The following is an 18,143-nucleotide window of genomic DNA, read 5'->3' as shown; positions in this document are numbered from 1 at the left end:
GATGGTAGCTCTTAGTGAATTGTTTTCTGTGGAATTGTACGGATTTATATTCCTGCCAACAGTGTATGAATCTGCCTCTTTCCTCACCAACACTGTGTTACTAAATTTTAAAAATCTTTGTGCATGCTTTTATCTAAGATTTTAAAGTTCACTATGTAGCTTGTTAAGCTTCATTACACCCAGGAGTTGTGGATGAATGAGTGTTTTGCAGATGTGGGTGGCTGTGGGAGATAGTGTTGAAGAGCAGTGTCGGGAATACAAAGTCATATGCCCGGATACCTCGGCAAACCCATTAACAGTGCTAGGAAGACATGTAAAGCCTATGTTCTGATTTCTTCCTTTCACTCTTGATGCTCGTGTCTCTTGTGAAATTCGATAAGCCCTTAAGTGATGTTTGATCATCGTTATCTTCTCTTGATAGCTGCGATTCAGAATTGTTTATACAAGCAAAGTGCCATTCTGTTGAGGAACTGGAAAGCTAACCCAGTTAGTTAAGGTGCTTTGTTTAGTGTCTGCACAGAATATTGCTCCTTGTACTTTTAAAAAGTCTGCTAACTGCAGAATGTGTACTACAGTATGAGCTGTAAGAAAATAGGGAAAAAAATACATAAAAATGTCTGTGCCGGAAGGAGCTTACAATCAAAACCAAATCTACTGAATATGTGAACAAATAAGAGAACAATTAGAAAACAGAAGGGGAACAGTAATACACTGTTATATGCTGAGAGGATTTTGTAAAGAAATGATTAAGGTTTAGAGGAGAGTTCATTGGGAGGCCTTCCTGGAGGAAGTACATTTTGTACATTTTGAGCCCCCCCCCCTTCAACTGTTTAAGTGAAAAACTTAAACGTACAGAAAAATGAAAGAGTAATAGTACAGTTCTCATCTTTATACCAATTGCTTTATGTGCGTGTATGTACATGTATAATATATGAATGTTTATATTATAGAAATCACACCTTATATTTTGAATACTTTAAATACTTGAGATGCGCCTTAAAGACATTCTTTTGCTTAATTGTTCTTAGGTTATCACAGCTAAGGCAATGAACATTACTTTCCTAATACCATCTAATATCCAGTTAATGTTCAGATTTTCCCAGTTTTCTCCAAGATAACACTTGCTAGCTATTGATATTTTTTTCTTCAAACATGCCTCATAAAATCTAAAACACTTTATTTAGGAGCCATGCGATACTGCCTTTTCAAAGAGACCGGGCCATTTTTCTTGTAGAATATATCACTTCTGGAATTTTCTCAGTGTTTCCTCACAGTTTCACTAATTTGTTCCTTTATCTGTATTGCTTACAAACTGGCAAAGAAGTCTAAAGGCTCAGTTAGATTCAGGTTAAACCCTGTTGGTAATAATACTTCATAGGGGGTGCTCTGTACCTCCTATCACATCACAATAAGAGAAACAATGGGAGTTCCTGTCGTGGCATAATGGTTAACGAATCTGACTAGGAACCAAGGGGTCGTGGGTTCGATCCCTGGCCTCGCTCAGTAGGTTAAGGATCCGGTGTGGCTGTGTGGTGTAGGCCGGTGGCTACAGCTCTGATTAGACCTCTAGCCTGGGAGCCTCCATATGCAGAGGGAATGGCCCTAGAAAAGGTAAAAAGACCAAAAAAAAAAAAGAAAGAAAGAAAAGAGAGAAACAATGTTATAATGTCTGACTATTGATGATGATGAAATTGTTCGATCATTTGTTCAAGGGTGATAAGTAGATCTCTCCATTGTAAAGACTTTTTTTCCCCTTTGTAATTAGCAAGGAATCTGTGACATGATGACACTTTGGCACCATACTCTTATACTTCTCCAGCAACCTTTCACCTACTGATGACAATCTTGCCTGAATCAGTTATTTCTTTGGTTATTACAAAAGGGTAATTTTCGAATTCTGCCATTCCTTTTACATTGATTAGCCTTCAGTCTTCAGTAAAGATTTCCTTCATCAGGAGTTCACACTGTGGTGAAGCGGATTAAGATCCAGTGTTGTCTCTGTTTATTCTGTCGCCCCAGTGCAGTGATTTATGGATCTGGTTTCGCCGCAGTTGCGGCTTGAATTCGACCCCTGACCTGGGAACTTTCATATATTGTGGGTGCAGCCAAAAAAAAAAAAAAAGAAGATCCTTTATGAGTTACAAATAAATTATAATTTCTTCCGAAAAGTACAGGTCAACTCTTAATTTTCCCTTTAACAATTTTGTAAGGAGTTGGTACAATAATCATCTCTAGGGAGTTCTGGTGGCTCAGCAGTTTAAGGATCTGGCATTGACACTACTATGGCACAGCTTTGATCTCGAGCCCTGGAACTTCTCTGTGCCATGGGCATAGCCCAAGGGGAAAAAAAAAGCCCTCTAATGATAGCAGATTAATTGTTTCTTTTTCTTGCTCTTTTTGTTTAAGTATCATTATAAACTCATGGATTTTAATTTAGTCTATGTTTTACCAACAATTATGGACAAAAATTTTTTTGATGTTCAAAATGCCCTATATTTGGAGTTCCTGACATGGCTCAGTGGAAACAAATCTGACCAGCATCCATGAAGACACAGGTTTGATCCCTGCACCTCCATCAGTGGGTTAAGGATCCAACGTTGCCATGAGCTGTTGTGTAGGTTGCAGAGGAGGCTCAGATCTGGTGTGGCTGTGGCTGTGGCCGGCAGCTGTAGCTCTGGTTCAACCCCTAGCCTGGGAACTTCCATATGCCACACGTGTGGCCCTAAAAAGCAAAACAAAAACAAAAAAAACCCCCAAAATGTCCTGTATTTGGCCCGTAGGAGCTCTTTAAGCTTGAAATACGAGTGCCTCTAGTATAAGCAGTCCTTGTATTTCTTTTTTCTTGTCCCAGATGCCCCCTCACCTCTGTATGTTTATATATATATTACATTTTCTTCCCCTGCTTTTTTTTTTGGCTGTGCCCTAGGCATGTGGAAGTTCCCCAGCTCGTGATTGAACCTGCTCCACAGCAGGGACCACACTGCATCCTTAACCCTCTGTGCCACAAGGGAACCCCACATTTTCTTCCCTTAAATAAATTATGTTCATCTCCCTATGGCGCTGCTGGAACCAGATTCTCAAAACTGAAGGTGCCTTTCTTTTAACACAATGTACCTAGTGTTTGACTCACTTCTGTGCCACTGGCATTGCTGGATTCCGGCTCTTAGACCTCTCAGATTACTTACCTCAAATACACTTTATGAAAGACAGGTAGTATCTCTGAAGAGAACATTGCTTCCCACCCCCACCCTCCCCACCCCCACACCCTTAAGAGGAGTTTAGCTGTAGAAGAGATGGGGGAATTTCTTGTCTCATGAGCAACCTTGCTTTTTTTTCTGAAATGAAAGGTGCAAAATAAGATTTAGAGACTGATAATTTTCTGTAATGTCTTGGAGGTGTGGGGTTTTGATTGTCACGCATCTTCGCGTGTGTATGCCCAAGTATGTGTTTGTCGTTTCTCCCTTCTCCTCCTTTATACACATTTTCCCAACACAGTTGGAGTGTTATGTAAGATTCTGCTGTAACAGCATGTTTTTTTCATTATCACTGGATTTTCATCATAAAAAAGAGACAGATTGTTCTTAATTAGGGAAAAATTTCAGATAGGCCATGAACTCTGATATCTAGCTGTCTTAACACAAGGTCTGGAACAGTGCTGAAATTCTGTGAATTTCTATCGTGTACTATAGACTCAGAAATGTTGATGCATCCACAGTGTTTTCTGAAAATCCATTACACTAATGAAGATTAATAGAAGTGAAAGATACAGTGGAGCTGCATTCTAAAGCTGTTTTAGGGACTGCACTAATTCCTGCCTTGGCGGAAAATACTTTATTTTACCATTTAATGGTATTTTGAGCAACTTAACTGATTTCAGGTTACCCACAGCCTGACACCGACAGTATTCTGATACTGATCTGAAATTCGTTTTTCTTTTTTTACCATCTTGTCATATTTACTTCCAGATTTTATAAGGTTATTCTCATCCTGGTTTCATAACCATACTGGTTCAATATTAAATGCTGGTTGTGTATTCAGAGAAGCACACCTGTTTCTTGTGTTTGTTTTCAGTCATGGTGAATCACTCTGAAAGGCTCTGCTGACGCATTTGCTACAAAGATTCAGTAGATTCTTTTACTTTTGTTTTTGATAAGCTTTCATTATAGGGAAAAAAGATTCTGAAGCTTAGGAGAGACAGTTGGGTCTTCATTCTTACGACTGTGGTCATGTTTTAAGAGAATGGGCAGCAGTTCTAGTTACTCTGTGTGGCAAAGTTGGTTATGCTTTGGGAGAGCTGGATGCAGACCTCAGAATGGGAATTAAACATTCAGACAGTTACCCTTACTTGACTGTGAAGACCTTGATTCTTGGCTGTTGCTTTCCAAGAAGCTGTTGGCATACATATTCCTGCCGTAGCACCAGCTACATCAAAGAAGGGCTTGCAGTAGTTCTCTGAAAGCCTCAGATTCTTCCTATCAGTCTCTTTATCTGTAAGGAAAAAAAAGATGTATAGGTAATCCTTGATGTCTTTAATTTGAGATTCGCATACTCCTTTTCTTGGTGTTTAGAAACAGGTACTGCTTTCTGTTTCTATAATTTTGACTACTTTAGATACTTCATATGAGTGGAATCAGGTATTATTTGACCTTTTAGATCTGGCTTATTTCATTTAACGTAATGTCCGTGAGGTTCATCCATATTGTAGCATGTGTCAGAATTCCCTTCCTTTCCAAGGCTGGTAATACTCCCTTGTGTGCATGTACTGCATTTTGTATGGCCAGACATCCACCAGTGGATGCCTGGATTGCTTCCACATTTGGTTGTTATAAATAATGTTGTGAACATGGGTGGACAAATATCTCTTTGAGACTCTGCTTTCAGTTCTTTTGAATATATACCCAGAAGTGGAATTGCTGAATCATATGGTAATTCTGATTTTACTGTTTTTGAGGAACCTCCATGCTGTTTAATGTAGTGGCTGCACCATCTCACATTCTTACTAGCAGTACATAGGGTTCCAGTTTCTCTAGGTCCTTGCCGACACTTGTGATTTTCTATTGCTTTTTTAAAATTGTGGCCATCCTAGTGGTTATGTAATTTGTTCTTTATTTTACCTTTTATTGAAACTAAGTTTTAAACTTTAACGAAGTAAGATTTATTATTTTTCTCTGTTTGGCTTGTGTTCTTTGTGAGGTAACAGCTACATCCTGTATTTCCTTTCTTCTTTCTTTCTTTCTTTCTTTCTTTCTTTCTTTCTTTCTTCCTTTCTTCCTTTCTTCCTTTCTTCCTTTCTTCCTTTCTTCCTTTCTTCCTTTCTTCCTTTCTTCCTTTCTTCCTTTCTTCCTTTCTTCCTTTCTTTCTTGTGTGTGTCTTTTTAGGGCCAAACCGGAAGCATATGGAGGTTCCGAGGCTAGCGGTCGCATTGGAGCCATAGCTGCCAACCTACACCACAGCCACAGCAGCACTGGATCTGAGCCACATCTGCGACCTGTACCACGGCTCGTGGCAATGCCAGATCCTTAACTCACTGAGGGAGGCCAGGGTTCGAACCCACATCCTCATGGATCCTAGTTGGGTTCGTTAATCGCTGAGCCACAAAGAGAACTCCCTATATCTGTATTCTTTATAGTCTGTACCATTGGTCTGTTTGTATATCTTGTGCTGGTACTACACTGCCTTAATTATCGTAGTTTTATAATAATTATTCATATCTGGTAGGGCAGGTCTCATTACCTTGTTCTTTTTCTGTTCATCAAGCTCCCTGAAACACCCTGTCGGAATAGTATATTTTAATGAAGCTGTTTGCTGTTTAAATTATGTTGACATGGTATATAATGGCCTTCTTCAAAAGAGAGGGAAAAAAAAATCAAGCCTCCCTTATCTTAGCAGCTGGTCATTAAGTTTGTCTCTTATTTTGAATGAGCCTGCAATTTCCATTCAATTTTTAGTTTTGTTAGAGTGATACTCATTTTTATGTAGGAGAACCAATTTGGTGTCTCAGATAAGGACACGAAATAAAACACTTTTGGTGACAGCATTAAGGTTCTATGGTGTTAAGGCTTTCTTGATCATAAGGGAAAAAAAAAGAAGGCTGTTTAAAATAGCTCTTAGAAAAGGTTTATCAGAAAGGAATTCCTTAAAATAAAAAAAAAAGAAAGGAGTTCCTGTTGTGTTTCAGTAGGTTAAGAACCCGACTGGTATCTGTGAGGATGCAGGTTTGATCCCTGGCCTCGCTCAGTGGGTTATGGATCCCGTGTTGCCGTGAGCAGTGGTGTAGGTCACAGGTAACCGCTTGGATCTAGTGTTGCTGTGGCTGTGGTGTAGGTTGGCAGCTGTAGCTCCAATTCGACCCCTAGCCTGGGAACTTTGATACGCTGCAGGTGCGGCCCCAAAAAGAAAAAGAAAAAAAAAAGGATTTATCAAAAGGAAATAGCTGTTGTGAATCCAAGGAAAAGCTGAATGACCAGGCTTCAGAAAGGACTGGCACCAGAACAGTTCCAAGAGCTTCAGCAGTTAGAGTTAATGGACTCTAGTGTTCCACTGTAAATAGACCTCAGTTTCCATGAAGCTTATTCAGATTTCCTGAGCAATAGCTGATTTGGTCAGTCTAAGGCTTGATTTCCCCTGGGCCAGATATTTGCCCTAGGTTCCAATCTGGTTGAGGATACAAACAGCAGTTTTGGGGGTGGCTGGAATCAGAGGCAGCTTCTCTTAACCAGTGATTCTTAAACTTTTCGGTCTCAGGACTCATTATACTCTTAACAATGATAGAGCTTTTCCTTGTGTGGTATATATCCATTGATGTTTACCAAATTAGAAATTAAAACAAAACATTTAAAAATACTAATTACTTAAAAAAACTATCTTTTTTTATTTGTTTGTTTTTTGTTTTGTTTTGTTTTTTAAGGCCGCACCCACGGCTTATGGAGGTTCCCAGGCTAGGGGTCCAAACTGAGCTATAGCTGCCAGCCTATACCACAGCCACAGCAAAGCCAGCTCTGAGCCATGTCAGAGATCTGTACCACAGCTCATGGCAATGCCGGATCTTTAACCCACTGAGGAAGGCCGGGGATCGAACCCGCGTCCTCATGGATCCTAGTCGGGTTCATTAACTGCTGAGCTATAAAGGGAACTCCCTAAAAACAAACAAACAAACAAACGAAAAAAACCTATCTTATATTAACATAATACATTTTTATGAAAAATAACTTTTCAAGAAATTAATGAGAAGAGTGGCATTTTTTAGTATTTTTGCAAATCTCTTAACTATCCAGCTTAATAGAAGACAGCTAGAATGTGCTTCTGTATTCAGTCTGTGATAGATTATTTTGATTGAAATATATGAAGAAAATACAGCATCAAAGGACATGTAGTTGGAAAAGAGAGGAGTATTTTCAGACACTTGTGCCTATTAGTCTCTGATATTACACCAACACGTGACAATTGGCAGTTTCTTTATAAGTTAGGTTGCAGTGTGGAATCTGAAAACATATTGATGTTCCTGTGACATTAAAATTCATTGGTCTTTCTTGTACTTTGGATCTTTTACTGGTATATGATATTAATATATCATTTATTGGTTGTTTAGAAAATGTTGGTTCATTGAGTTAAGCAGATCCTGCAACTGATACATTTTGTAATGTACTATCAAGGAAGTAAAAGTAGTGTTCCATGAAAAAAGCAGTTAGTTCAGCTCACAGCTCAAATAGGGTCACAAGTGCTTTTTCTGGAGACAACCATTGTACTTGAGTGTCCTGTAAAGGTGCTTTTTGTATCCTTCCCAGTTCGTCACACAGAATATTTAAAAGACCTGTAGAAGAGTTCAGATTTAGTAAAATTAATAATTTTTATTGCTTCATCAAGAACATTCTGAAGTGATTGACCTTTATTGATTTATTTAGCTTTTCGGGGCTGCACCTGCAGCATATGCAAGTTCCCAGGGTAGGGATCGAATCAGAGCTACAGCTGCTGGCCTGCACCACAGCCACAGCAACTTGGGATCCGAGGCATGTCTGCGACCTACACCACAGCTCCCAGCAATGCCAGATTCCCAACCCACTGAGCGAGGCCAGGGATCGAACCCACCTCCTCATGGATACTAGTCAGATTCATTTCCACTGCACCACAATGGGACTACAAAATTGACTTTTAAAAAAAATCCTTAGTACGTGGTGGTGAAAGACACACATGACTTAAGTACAGTTTGATCCTGTTACTTTGGTTTATGCTAAGGCATCAACAGTTATACCGGTTTTTCTTTTCTTTTCTTTCTTTTTTTTTTTTTTTTGTACCACCAGTGCAAATGTCAACACAATGAAAAAGGCAGAAGCTTTCTTAGTATTACGAAATTAGTTTCAACTCAGCAGGCTCATTGAAAGGGATCTCCAGGGATCTGTGAACTACAGTTTGGGAACCACAGCCTTATGCGAAAGTGTGGGTAGGGAAACAGGTATTATTTGAGGTACAAGTGTTTCATGGTAGAATTTTACTGGATTGCTAGCACTGTTACTTAACATCACTTAACATGATGTAGGAATGAGTGGGATAGGTAAAAGATCATAAAACATTTCCGATTTCTTGTTGGACAGAAATATTTTCCTAATGGGTATTGTTTTCAAAGAGCAGAATTTAAGGTATTTGGATTCCAGATAGTCTTTCAAATATGTCATAATCTTAGGGGAACCCATTTTAATATAGCTTATAGAATTTATGTCATCATAGTAGTACATGCAGCTTAACTTTTTTTTTTTTTCCAAGCAGTTGAATACATTTAAAAATCGGAGCTCCAAAACCTGCATAAAAAGCATAGATGGGAAGGTTAAAGCTAGGAACCTGCTGTTTCAGCTTTACATTTTTCGGTCCTGAAAGAGTCTTGTTAAAGAGAGTACTCCTCCCCCCCAGTTTAAATATGTTTTATGGAAGTTCCTGTCGTGGCGCAGTGGTTAACGAATCCGATTAGGAACCATGAGGTTGCGGGTTCGGTCCCTGCCCTTGCTCAGTGGGTTAACGATCCAGCGTTGCCGTGAGCTGTGGTGTAGGTTGCAGACGCAGCTCGGATCCCGCGTTGCTGTGGCTCTGGCGTAGGCCGGCGGCTACAGCTCCGATTCGACCCCTAGCCTGGGAACCTCCATATGCCGCAGGAGCGGCCCAAGAAATAGCAACAACAACAACACAACAACAACAACAACAAAAATAAATAAATATGTTTTATGGCAGAGAAGGGACTAGTGGTGGTAACTGACTTCATTTCAACAAATATCTATTGAGTGACTATAAACAAAAAGTTTGGTAAAAGGTGGGGGAAGGGTGGGTGAAATGAGGGGGGATTAAACCAGTATTATACATTTAGGTGTTTAGAAAAGGAAGAGATCATTCCGTTGGGAAAGTCAGGATGGGAGGACTGTCTCTGTGGAGGTTACCTTTGAACTGGGTTTCTGTGGCATGTGGAAGTTCCTGAGTCAGGGATCAATCCCAGCTGCAGCTCTGGGCTGTGTCTCGGCTGGGGGGTGGCAACACCAGATCCTTAACCTACTGCTCAGGGCCAGGGATTGAGCCTGCGCTTCAGCAGTGACCCGAGACGCTGCAGAGACAATGCCAGATCCTTAACCCATTGCGCCACAGCGTGAATTCCTGTGGTTTGTAGGGTAGGTATTTTAAAGGCTGGAAGCTTGATAGGCAGACAGAAGAAGAAGGCGTGCCGTGAGCAAAAAAGTAGAAGTGGGGCAGCGCAGCGATAGTATAAGGGTGTGTACTGGGAATAGTGAACAAGTGTAGTGTAGCTGAAGAAAAAGACACATGGGATAATGGGAGATAAGACAGGAGAATAGATTGGCCCAGAACATGGAGAGTCTTCTGCCAAGGCAGACAGGTAGGGTTTACTGGGGTAAGTGACAGGGAGACTTTGAAAGTTTTCGATTGAAAAAATAACTGTGATCAGAATGTGCTTTCAGAAAATGTATTTGATCTCAGTCATTTATTAATTCATTCATCAACTGTTTTTAAATAGTTGCTCTGTACCACTGCAGCATGAGGAATGCTGTACGTAATGGCGACCCAAACAGATAATCCCTGTTCTCATGGAATTTACATTCTAGGAAAGAAGCTTCAACAAATAAATGAAATAAAGTTACAAATTACTGTAAATGTTATGAGGAAAGGAATAAATTACTACTGGGGGTAACGGGGAAATTACATTTCACTGGGGGGGTCTGAGAAGGCCTTGCTGAGGAGTTAGATATTCATCGAGTACCTGCCTTGTGCCAGATGATGTCCTAGGTGCGGGGGATATAGCTAAGGAACAAAACAGAAATCCCTGCTCTCGAGAAGTACATATTGAGCCAGTAAACAAGATAAGTAAAATATATGTTATGTTACACGGTAGAAAGTCCCATGGAGAAAAATAAAGCTGGAGAAAGAGATGCTGAGTGTTGAGGTGGAGGTGGGTGTTGCAGTTTTAGATAGAATGGCCAGGGACTGTCTCACTAAATCACTGCAGAGGTAGTATTTGAGTAAATATCTATAGAAGTTCAGTTCCAGAGGACTCATTTTATTTTTGGTACATCTGAAGTTGTACAGTAGGGGACTATAAGATAAAGCAGATATGTGGCCCAATTTAAGCAAACTGAATACATTTAAAGTCTCTTTTTACAAGAAATATATGATATTTATATAAGTGAATTATTTAAATAAGAAACTTTCTGTAGATCTTTCAAGTAGATCACAAGAAAAGAATTTTTTGGTAACTGTATGGTGATGTTAATTAAACTTATTGTGGTAATTTTATATATATATATACAAGATCATTGTGTTGTACACTTAATACTGTGTTATACGTCTGTTTTATCTCAATTTAAAGAATGAACTTCCCGATAACTAAATATTCATTTTATTATGTAGTTTAACAGACACGTTGCAACTTTTGTGGACCTCAGTTTCTTCTGTACAGTCAAAGGGTTTAAGATGATGCTTGCAGAAGTCCTTTCTGGCACTTGAGATTGTTACATAACCTTTCAAGGACACCTTGATTTTATGAAATAAACTGGCCTGAGTTAGGCTGATACTTGCTTCAGCTCCTTAGGCCCAGTAACACACCCTCATATTGTGGGAACAGAAATCCTCAGTTGGACAATTCTCTCTTGTCTTCCCAGGTCTAGATTGACTCGCTTTTGGAAACTGATTTGTTTTCACCTTTTAAGTGACACTTAGAGATTTTCATTTGAAAGAATTTGATGGCTAAGGTAAAGCCTCAAGAGGATGCTGTGAGGTTGTATTATTGTTAATAACAATAGACAGTTGTAAATTACCCATAGGAATTTATCTCGTGCTGGCTTCCTTTTATTTTGAATGCACTCCTTTGATGTCTTTAATATATAGCCAGGCTGTATAAAAACATGTTGGTGTTTTTTTTTTGTTTTTTTTTTTTGCCATTTCTAGGGCCACTCCTGCGGCATATGGAGGTTCCCAGGCTAGGGGTCTAATTGGAGCTGTAGCCTCTGGCCACAGCCACAGCAATGCCAGATCCAAGCTGTGTCTGCAACCTACACCACAGCTCATGGCAACGCTGGATCCTTAACCCACTGAGCAAGGGCAGGGATCGAACCTGCAACCTCATGGTTCCTAGTCAGATTTCGTTAACCACTGAGCCACGATGGGAACTCCAACATTTTGTTATTAATTCAGCCTAGATGCAATTTTTGAAAATAAATCTATAGGAAAAATGACATAGTACATTCCAAAGTAAAATGTTAAGGATTTCTTTTTTACTCTCTGTTTTTACTCTCCGTTTGATTGATTTCTGCCACTTTTCACCTCCCTTAGTATGGCTATGCGAGAACTGACTAGTACTTTTTTAAACTCAGACTTCCTTTTTAAAGTACACAATCATGTTCAAAGCTAATTTGTGGTATACTTTAAATATCTCTCTCCTAGCATCAAATTCTTTTTGTTGAAAGGTACTACCTTTAACCAGTGTTGCATTTTAGAGGGAACCAAGGTCATAAGGTGACTGACTAGCTCTTCTGACATGTCTTCTTAGGATGCTGTTTACTTGATGGGGCCTTCAAGATTTAGGATCCTTCCCTCAGTTTTGCAAGTAAATTTGTTTCTTCAGTGCACCAGAGTTGATTGGTCTCATGGAAAAGTGGCTAGCCAAACTCACCTTGGGTTAAATCAGAATGCCATTTTATTTTATTATTTATTTATTTGTTTATTGTCTTTTTAGGGCTGCACCCACGGCATATGGAAGTTCCCAGGCTAGGGTTTGAATCAGAGCTACAGCTACCAGCCACAACCACAGCAAGGCCAGATCTGAGCCATGTCTGCGACTTATACCACAGCTCATGGCAACGCCAGATCCCCGACCCACTGAGTGAGGCCAGGGATTGAACCCACATCGTCATGGATACTAGTTGGGTTCCTTACCACTGAACCATGACAGAAACTCCCAGAATGCCATTTTAATTAAGATACATTGACGGGCAGTCTTTTCCATGACCCAGAAATATGTGTTTGCTCAATCCATTCCCCTCCTAGTATCAGAATATTAAATAGTAGCTCATGTTTACTGAGCACTTATGTGTCAGGCTCTGCTCTAAGCATTTTACATGTATTTAACTTATTTAATCTTCACGGTAACCTTATAAGGGAGGTATTATTTTCTGTGTTTTACAGGTAAGAAGTCTGAGGTGCAGGGAGGTTTTTTTAGTAACTTCCCTGAGATCACATAGCTGGTAACTACTGTGTTCTAAGCAAAAGATCACTTGGTAAGCATGAATCTTAGCAAAGGGAAGTAAAAATCCTTCAGACCATTTTATCTGGATCATGACCTAGTCACGGATTCCTTTTTCAAACATTTATTAAGCAGTTACTATTTGCTGGGTACTGCCTAGACACCAGGCTTATGAAGATGAATATAACACAGTTAAGTGCCCTCATGGGACTCAGTCTAATGGGAAAGACAGATAATTATAACAGCAAGAGATCTACACATTGAGAGTGATGAGGAAGGAAGCATTTAATTTTACTTGGAGAGATGAGAGTTGCTGTTTACAAAGATGAGGGCAAGGCATTCTGGGTAGAGAAAACATAATATGCAAAGATGCTGTGGGCCAAAAACCAGCTTACTCTGCAGAAATGAAACAGGAAAGTATTGCAGTTAAGGTGATATTGCAGTACTCTAATGTCCTGAACTAATTAAGCTGGTTGTTAGTCCTGGGGATCAAGAGAAACAGACAGTTTGGGGGTGTATTTCTGATGATAATTAACCAAATGGGAGGTGGGAGTTGGAGGTGGGGGAAGTGAGGAGAGTGGGAAGTTGACTCTAACTCCTGTGTTTCTACTTGGAGTACTTCGATGAATAGTAGGATCACTGGAAGACAGTCAAGTTTTTGGAGGAAGGATGAATTTCCGTTTTGGACCTGCTCAGTTTGAGATGCTGACCTGATAGCCATGTGATGTCTCGTTATGAAGTTGGTTTGCAGTACAGAAAAGATAGGCAGACATGTCTATGGTAACTAAAGCCATAGACATTAATGAAACAGGGGTGATTATTGTGATTTGGATTGGCTAGAAGACAGGAGCGAAAAGAGAGGGGTCAGTATTTCACTTTTCAGTAAAACCTCGTTTACTCCTTTTTGTCTGCTTTTGATTTGTTAGAAATCTTGTCCTTTTCTCCCCCCGCCGCTTCTTCCTTCCTTCCTTGGCCGCACCCATGGCATATGGAAGTTCCTGGGCCAGAGATTGAATCCGAGCCGCAACTGCGCCCACTGTGCCAGGCTGGATAGAGGAAACATAATATGCAAAGATCAGCAGTGACCTGGGAGCTGCTACAGAGACAGTGCTGGATCCGTAACCCAGCTGCGCCACAGGAAGAACTCCAGAAATCTTGTCTTTTGAAGTAAATGCTGTAGTAACCCTTGCTTGTGGTTGTCCTAAAAGTCACATAAAAACTGTTTTGTATTTTGATTTTGGTAGTGGTTACATAAGAATTTTGTCAGAAATTTTGTACACAAAAAGATAAATTATACTGTATATAAAAAGTGCCCCCCCCCAAAAAAAAGCATCCAGAGTTTATTCTAGAGTTCTATGTGTGGGTGCTCTTAAATCCTTTTATCAGGACATGTTTAGAAGTTTTTATAATGCCAGAATCTCATATTAACAGATTTCTCTAAACTTTCTTACCAGTTCTTTGACCAAATTAACAAATAAGAAAATGAGTGGTTTCAAATTTATCCATCCTTCTTATTTGGTTGTCACTACCTGAAGATAGAGCAGCAAGAAAGGATTGGAAGAGTCTACGTATTACACTGTCCCAGTCTTTTTTTCCACTAATCAGTTGTGAATGATTTTTCACTATAGATACCTAAAGTATTTTTACAAGTAATTTTTTAAAAATTTCTTTTTGAATGTTTTCATCTCCATCAAGTATGGAAGGAATTGAAATAAAGGTTTTGTAGTTTCATTCGAGAATAAAGAATGAGGTGGAGTTCTCTTGTATGCTGCAGGTTAAGGAGCTGGTTCTGTCACTGCAGTGGTGCAGGTTCCATCCCTGACCCCAGAACTTACACGTGCCACAGGCACAGCCAAAAAATAAAAAAATAAATAAATAAAAAAATAAAGTCTGAGGATAACAGTATCTTTGAAAGTCAGAGTTTACAGACATGAAATATTTATAGGAGTGACTGGGTTAATTATATATTATGTGGAAGTCTTAAAGACATTGAGCATCAGTTTTTGATAATTTGTCGTGTAGCAATAGAAAACTAAGACACCTCCCTTCCTCCACTGGACTGTGCCTTGACTACTGCTTATATGGCATATGTGCTTGTTAAAAACGTACACAGTGGGGGGAAAAAACAAACTGCTACTTACTTTTGGAAGTAGTTTGCATTAGATGATCTGATTGGATAAGCTTTTCTGGCAGTAGCCAATAAATATGCACTTTGGTTATCAGACTGTCTATAGCCAATCGTGAGCCATTTTCCTATATGTCATAGTGGTTTGCCATTTAACATAGCAACCCAGCTAAATATTGCTTTAGTTTGTTCCTGACAGTATGTGCAAGCTCAGTGTTGAATTGAGTGTCTTTAGATTTGATTTTTGGCTTAGTTTCAAGTTGTCATTTTTCTCTCTTTGATCTGTTGCCACTTATTACCAATCTCAAGTCCAAGAAACAAATTCTTGTGTGTCTTGGAAACAGTGGATTGTATTGAAAGGCGTAATTGTTTCATCTTGATCTGAGGCCGCCTCTTTACTTATACAATTGTAATACTTGTTTTTTCTGTGGCTTATAATTTTTAATTGAAGCCTGTTAACTTAAAATTTTTATCTACCAGTCTGTGGAGTTCATTCTGGTAGGTGAGACTTTGAACTCCATTAGGTAGGATTTGCTAGCACCTAGAAGGCTTTAATTTTTCTTCAGCTGCAACCAGTCTTAAAGGGAGTACAGGTAAGGGTTTTTTTTTTTTTTTTTAATTAGTGGCGAAATTTGGGGACCTCCCACGTGTTTTGTTTTGTTTTTGGCTGCACCCGGTAGCATGTGGAAATTCCCAGGCTAGGGATTGAGCCTGAGCCACAGCAGTGACGATGCCGAATCCTTAACTGCCAGGCCACCAGGAAACTCCCCACATAATTTCTTGATAATTCATGGGAAAGACCCTTGCAAGTAACCCCTGTGTTAGATTTTGTGTCCCATTTAGTTCAGCTGCCCCTCCCCTTCTTAGTTGATGCCTTGTTGGATACTTGGATTATCTGCTTACTCTGAGCCCAGTGTCTGGAGTTGGGCTCCATGGATAATTAGTGGTGTAGTGAGGGCAAGGGCTGAGAAGACTTCCCTCATTTTGAAAGATGCTTCTGGCCCTTAGCAGAGGACTTGCTATGTTTGGTTAGTTTTATGTATAGGTGTATGTAAGTCTGGCCTTGCTATGAGTGCTTCCTATTTTCTTTTTTTTTTTTTGGTCTTTTTGCTATTTCTTGGGCCGCTCCTGCGGCATATGGAGATTCCCAGGCTAGGGGTCCAATCGGAGCTGTAGCCACTGGCCTACGCCAGAGCCACAGCAACGCGGGATCCGAGCCGCATCTGCAACCTACACCACAGCTCACGGCAACGCCGGATCGTTAACCCACTGAGCAAGGCCAGGGATCGAACCCGCAACCTCATGGTTCCTAGTCAGATTTGTTAACCACTGCGCCACGACGGGAACTCCATATGAGTGCTTCCTATTGTCTTAAGAGACGTAGTGTTGGGTGCGGTTGGTTTACTTGGATGATGAAAGAATGTGTTAGGAATAATCTCATAGTGGGTGTTCCTAAATTTGTTTTCCCACTTTTCTTATAAAATTAGAGGGAGCTTCTGCTGAAGACAAACATATTGCATTAGATACACATTGTTTTCCTGGTTCTAAAATTAAAAATTTTCCCCCACATTTCAGTGTAAAACCAAAGTTGTCCCCCTCCCCATGAGAGGGCATACTACAACTGAAGATGTAATAAATATTGAAATAGCGAATTGTAGAAAAGTAAAGTGAGAACTTTTGTATATATTTATGTTGTTTTTAGAAACTCATGTGTTCCCCCCTGGAGCTGCCTGATGTATACACTCCTAGAGTTGCCTGGTGTTTACATGGTTCTTTGCAGATACCTCCTACTAAATCATCATTAAGATGAGAAAACTTAAGATTTAGGAACGTATCTACAAAGCCTACACTAGAATTCAGGTCCCAAGGACAGCAAAAACTTATGACTATATTGACTTGTTCTGTTCTTTATTCTAACAGCTTATTTAACTGATGTCCAGTTAAAAAAGTAAGCTCATTAATTTGATTAACAGTTGCTTATTGAGTATCTACTCCATGCTAGACATTATACCAATTATTTAATAAAAACACTTGTAAAGTACACCAAGAGTTGCTTCCTATGTGCTCTGTTAACACTTTCATCAACTCAGATCATCCACTGTCCCATTTAATTTGGGCAAAAATAGCTGAATTAATAGGGATCCTTTGCCAGTGACTAAGTTGATTTTTCAGTGTACCAGCAACAACCACCTCTGGGTGAAAATGGCCAGATTCTATATGGGGAAATTTAGCCATATGTACTCTTGAATCCATCTCCTGATCTAAGACAGAACTAGGTCTTCTTGGGATTCATAGATTCTGCGGTACAGTCTACTTTCACCTGTTCTTTGTGTGTCCTGCTATTCAAAGGTGTGGGAGAACCGAGCCGTCAGTCAGTGGGGAGTACATTATGGTTCTTTGGTACATTATGTTGAGCAGTGTGGCATTATCTGTCCAAATAAACAATGCTCAAACGCTTGGTACTTATGCTCAGGTACACCTGTTTGCTATGTTGTTTGCAATAGCAAAAACCTGGAAGCCACACATCAGAGTACGATGCAACCTTTAGAAAGGATGAGGTATGTGTGGGCCTCCAGGGTAGATGAATATGTGTGTATGTGTGTGTTTGCTGGTACACGCCTTTCTTGGTTGTGTGTGTGTGTGTGTGTGTGTGTGTTTGCTTGTTTCTGAGGATACGAAAGAAAACGGCGGTTGTCTTTGTACAAGGAAGAGGGATTTGGGTGTTTGGAAGGTAGCCTTTACTTTTCAATTACATTGCTTTTAGTTTTTAACTGATGTCCATTTCCCATTGTGAAGAATTGATTTTTGAAGACCCAGTGAAATGTTGACCTTTGTAAGACAGACCTTGATGTTTGGGTGTTTGGAAGGTAGCCTTTACTTTTCAGTTATATTGCTTTTAGTTTTTAAAAAGCATGTGTGAAGAGAGGCAGATATAATGTGAACTGTCTTTCCAAAGGGTCAACTTTAGCTCTGGGCAGGACCTTAGAGGTCCTTAGGCAGCTGCCCCCAATTTAAATATGAGAAAACTTAAGATTTAGGGACGTATCTACAAAGCCTACACTAGAATTCAGGTCCCGAGGACAGCAAAAACTTATGACTATATTGACTTGTTCTGTTCTTTATTCTAACAGCTTATTTAACTGATGTCCATTTCCCATTGTGAAGAATTGATTTTTGAAGACCCAGTGAAATGTTGACCTTTGTAAGACAGACCTTAATGTAACTACCTCTAGTAATAAAGGTAAAGAGGTAGGTAGTCTTCGCCACATTTTGTAACTTTGGAGACCCAGT

The 18,143-nt window shown here is 39.8% G+C and overlaps 1 protein-coding gene across 4 annotated transcripts in view; it reads left to right on the top strand.

Annotated features, from left to right (window-relative positions):
• The window catches only part of SPOP (speckle type BTB/POZ protein), a 67,922-nt gene that overhangs the window by 3,062 nt on the left and 46,717 nt on the right, over nt 1-18,143 (top strand). For 2 of the 4 annotated variants that reach the window (XM_047756662.1, XM_047756661.1), the window contains exon 2: nt 17,984-18,101. The exons of the other annotated variants lie outside the window; for them this stretch is intronic. The gene's annotated coding sequence lies outside the window, so the exon portion shown is untranslated. The remainder of the gene's footprint in view (nt 1-17,983; nt 18,102-18,143) is intronic. 4 annotated transcript variants of the gene reach the window in all.

The sequence above is a fragment of the Phacochoerus africanus genome, chromosome 14 (genome assembly GCF_016906955.1).
Source record: "Phacochoerus africanus isolate WHEZ1 chromosome 14, ROS_Pafr_v1, whole genome shotgun sequence".
In the NCBI taxonomy this organism is placed as follows: Eukaryota; Metazoa; Chordata; class Mammalia; order Artiodactyla; family Suidae; genus Phacochoerus; species Phacochoerus africanus.
The sequence above is the reverse complement of the archived record's forward strand: the minus strand, read 5'-3'. Positions and strand labels throughout refer to the sequence as shown.